The sequence below is a fragment of the Poecilia latipinna genome, unplaced genomic scaffold (genome assembly GCF_001443285.1).
Source record: "Poecilia latipinna isolate Pla-1442-1.1 unplaced genomic scaffold, P_latipinna-1.0 Scaffold1893, whole genome shotgun sequence".
Lineage (NCBI taxonomy): Eukaryota > Metazoa > Chordata > Actinopteri > Cyprinodontiformes > Poeciliidae > Poecilia > Poecilia latipinna.
Window position 1 is genome coordinate 202,084 of NW_015114509.1, and position 4,302 is coordinate 206,385.

The window sequence follows — 4,302 nt, forward strand, 5'->3', positions numbered from 1 at the left end:
AACAGTGGAGCTATAAAGACGGAAAAAATAGTCATTTTGGATCAAATCTAATCAGCATAAATATTTCCACTAAATAAGACACAAACATTAATAGCATGTCTTGATGGAGGAAAATCCTCTCAGACTCTTTGCTCAAAGCAAGATGCCAGAGAGCACCAAACTATGTTTTTAAATATTAGACAATTAATTTAATATAATTATCAAGGTAGGAGCCATTTGTTTGTTAGATACTTAATGAAATATATTTGTACTATTTGATGTTTATTGTGAGGTATGCTTGCAAACAAACGAGGTAAGTAGTCCAATTTTTTCGTTTATTGAACATTCAGAAATGACAGCAGCTGTAAGGCGCCACAGCAAAGGTAAAATAACCCGAATAGGGGGTCAACTCAAAACCACTCGTACCTCAGTAAGCCGAGCAGAGATTACGTTAAAACATGACTTCAGTCCGTTACAATATTAGGTTTTCAGGGTTTATGTTTATTTCGCGATTATTAATAAGCTCAACACAGCGGTGGTTGGTGAGCCGATTTAAACTAATGCGCTGCTAGTCAGTCGGTCTTCGAGTCGCCTTTTTTTTATTTTGTAATGTATTTTATAATTTAACCAAAACGCACAGATTGTTGCGTTTTGTTGAAGCAATAATTACTGACATTATTTTTGTTGGGTCATTAATTTGAACACTTTTTGTTGATTTTTTCAAAAAATATTTAATAAAGTTACACATTTTTTGGATCTTAGTGAATATTTTTGATAAGCGCATCAGAAAAGGACGTGCTGGTTTCAACCTTATGGTGGCGTTCAGTTTGTCACCTACTGCCGAGATCGACTCAAAACCTTCCGCGATCGACCCGAGTTAGGTCTATTTACTATATACTCCAGTTAATGATTACTAAATTAGTTTAAGATCATTTCAATAATTGATTCATACAATTAATTTTTTCAGATCTACCCTTAAGTTTTCCAGCTACTTCAACCCTGGCATGCTTTTTAAAGTCAGTAACTCTCTGAACATTCCACAATAAATCCGACCTGATGTACCACAGCTACTCTAATATCCTTCGACCATGAGTGATTTCTTTACTGCACACATAGCGTAAAATAAATGGTTTACACACAATTAGCAGGAAAACGTCTGGGCTGATTGCTGAACTGAACCAAAGCAGCTTTACTGTTACAATAACGCAAGTCTATATTTAAACAGTTTGTCACTACGTCAAATACAGGTAGAAAGGTGTAAAAAAACAACAAACAAAAACAGCCTGAGCTTATTGTTTAACCTGTTACAGCCACACCCGTATTGGGTTCTATCAAGAGGCACAACGTTTAATGGGGAAAGTTAAGTACCATACCTTTAAAATATGCTCTCCGTGGCGATGGTGCAACTCAGCTCTGACAATAAAGCAAAAACTGCAACTCTCCGCCTTTTAGACGTGTTTAAATTTTAAAAAGTGACTCCTGGTTCTCCTGTGTCGCTCTCACGATGGCTCCGTGTCGCCGCTGGACTGATTCCACTCTCTTCTGCCTTACACACACTCTCGCGTGAAATTTGATGTGAGGCTCACCCGCTTCCCGGTTCAGGCGGAAGTGAAAGCGAAGGACGGAGTTAAGATAGTTTAAACGAAAAATAATTCCACTTCCATTTTCTGCTGTGTGCAATACTCTGGCCTGGGGTTATGATTTTTTTCTCTTTTAAGCATAAAACAGGAACTGTTTAAATGTTTTCTTTTTCTTTTGTAACTTCACTTTAAGGGTCCACTTAGGTTTGCCTACTTTCAGAAATTAAAATAAGGGACGTCCACCATGGTAGGATGCCCTCAAAAGTGGTACACATTACTTTATGGCTGTTCTATTTTATTATTTTTTCATTATTATTATTTATTTTATTTTTTTTGCAAAAACAAAAAATCAATAGTGCAATCATTCATACACAGAAATAGGTTAGAGTACCCAAAAATTGTACTCCAATTAGAGTAGTATAACTTCAACATGTTAAGTAGAAGTAGATTAAGCTTTAAATAAGCAAATGTAAAATGTATCTGGTAAAAAAATCTAGTCAAGTACAGAGTAACTGAACATAATACATGATTCAATAGTTTAAATTCACATCAACAGAGAGCCAAAAGTAAGTTCTGTGCAAATTCTGGTATTTTAAGGAAATATTTTTACAAATAAGTAGTTGAGTTCATAGATCAGTTCTAGCCCAAATTTACAACAAGGGCCAGGATAGTCAGTGTTTTTTCATGGGGGGGAAATTAAAATAAGAATGAAACAAAAAACAGGGCAATATTTCATCACTTAATGTTGATATGTGTGCAGAAATGCAGAACAAATTGTGCCCCAACATTTAACAGTTAAATATGTGACGGGAGGCAACTATGTCCACTATTTTGCAAAATTCACATTTTGCATGTTTCTGTACATCCATTCAGGTATCTCATGCTGTAATGGATAGTCAGCTATTTAAAATAAATTGCCTAAATTATTTAAAGTTGTAGACTATTTATTGTAAATTATTTAAAGTTAATTTTCTAAATTAAGGATCTTGCAGATTTTTTAATGATATTTGTTCTGATTAGTACTGTTGGTAGTTTGTATTTTGTTTTAACTGTCTCAGCATCAGTAATCACTAACAAACTTTGCACTTTGTAAAGTTTTGTTTTTGTTTGTTTGTATGTACCTCACGGGCTGCTGTAGCTAATGAGGGCAGGCCCTATAAAAGCTGGCAAATCATTGTACCAATAAATGACTTGAATTAACTGTCAAAGATGTGTTTGGCACAATCAACACTTGGTGTTCCCCCGGTGAAAGCAGCGAGCTACGTTTTATTTTTTTTTTGTGTTGTAAGTTTATGTTTATATTCTAATATTTGTATATTTGTTTAGTTTTCACGGTGACTATGGTGATCAAGGTGACTGAGATGACTGAGGTGGGTGTGGTGACTGATTGTCCACATCAAAAGAAAAATAAAAAAAACCTTGAAATCACCCGTCAAGACTGTGCAAGTTAATTCAAGTGCTGGGGAGCTGCTACACATGCTTCTATAAAAAGCCCAAGACCAAAAAAAAAAAGGAAAAAACAAAACACCCAGCCTTTTTTTTGGGAATTAGTAAATGCTCTGCTGGTGTCTGTAGAACAACCTTTTAGTTCTTGTTGCTGTTTACATGTTGGTCGTCTGTGTTTTCAGTGCATTTATTTTTGAGATTTTCTGTTTAGTCCTATTCCTTTCCTGTCTTCCCTGTTTATTGCTTCCCAGGTGTGTCTCATTCCCTGATTACCCTACCATCTCCCTCTCCCCTCTCCAGAGGGGAGGGGGGCACCGCCTTCATCGAGACCCCTGCAAGGTGCGGCCGTGACTGCTGGTGGACTGCAAGTCTCTGCGCTGCCCGCATTTATGTGCGTCGGGGGTCTCGGTGAACACGGAGACGGTAACTCCTATCGGGGGGGACGTCGTTTGGGAAAGAACATGATGGAAAAAAGGACTCCACAATCAAAATTCCAATCTTCAGAATAGGAAACAAGCAATAGTCCTGCATCCTATGGAAGCTCAGAGCAGAGACCTAAAGCTGAGTGGAGGCAGGATTCCTCCCTGACAAGGAGCCTGTTTGACAAGTTGCAGTTGATTCAGTTTAAGACGAGGTGAGACCACCTTATTGAGTTATTTTTTTTTTGTTTTCCTCCTTTTACTGACCCTACCATACCAGGTTCTGATCCAGGGCACGTTATATTCAGCTCTAACCGCATGCATGGGTAGTTTCTGTCTCCTGGCCAAACGGAGCCAGTAGAAGCCTATATTGGCCAAGATGGAGAGCTTCATTGTAAAGTCCAACTGAACTGGGAACTGTAACACTGCAGAGGAGGTCCTGGAGATCTGCACAGCGCTATCCACCGCACCCCAAAAGCCAGCCAGGACTTTATGTGCCACATCCAGGACCAGAGGTGAATGGGACTTGTTATTTCGGAGAGCAAGAAGATTGTCAGCAGAAGAGGTGGGTGGATATCAAGTGCTGGTTCCTGGATCTTTTTTTGGAAACTGACACTTCTGTAATTAAAATAATAATAAATTATTAAATATTTTTTTTTTCTTCCACATGACTCTTTGCAACCAGGACTTTCATCAAAGGGTCCATCGCATGTGACTACCATGGAATATTCACTATTGCTGCCGAGGCTGGCAGCTTGCAGGGTCCCTGAAGGCAGGACAAGATGCATAGATTTACTTTTTCAAGTCTGGGGACCAAGGACTTCTGCATAAACTCTCAAGTCCACCTGTGTGACAGTCATCCGCAGCTTTTCATGTTT

The 4,302-nt window shown here is 38.3% G+C and overlaps 1 protein-coding gene across 1 annotated transcript in view; it reads right to left on the bottom strand.

The window, feature by feature from the left end:
- Positions 1–1,699, bottom strand: part of LOC106935003 (interleukin-18) — a 26,309-nt gene extending 24,610 nt beyond the window's left edge. Inside the window, exon 1 of the mRNA XM_015015220.1 lies at positions 1,353–1,699. The gene's annotated coding sequence lies outside the window, so the exon portion shown is untranslated. The remainder of the gene's footprint in view (positions 1–1,352) is intronic.
- Positions 1,700–4,302: the final 2,603 nt, after the last annotated feature.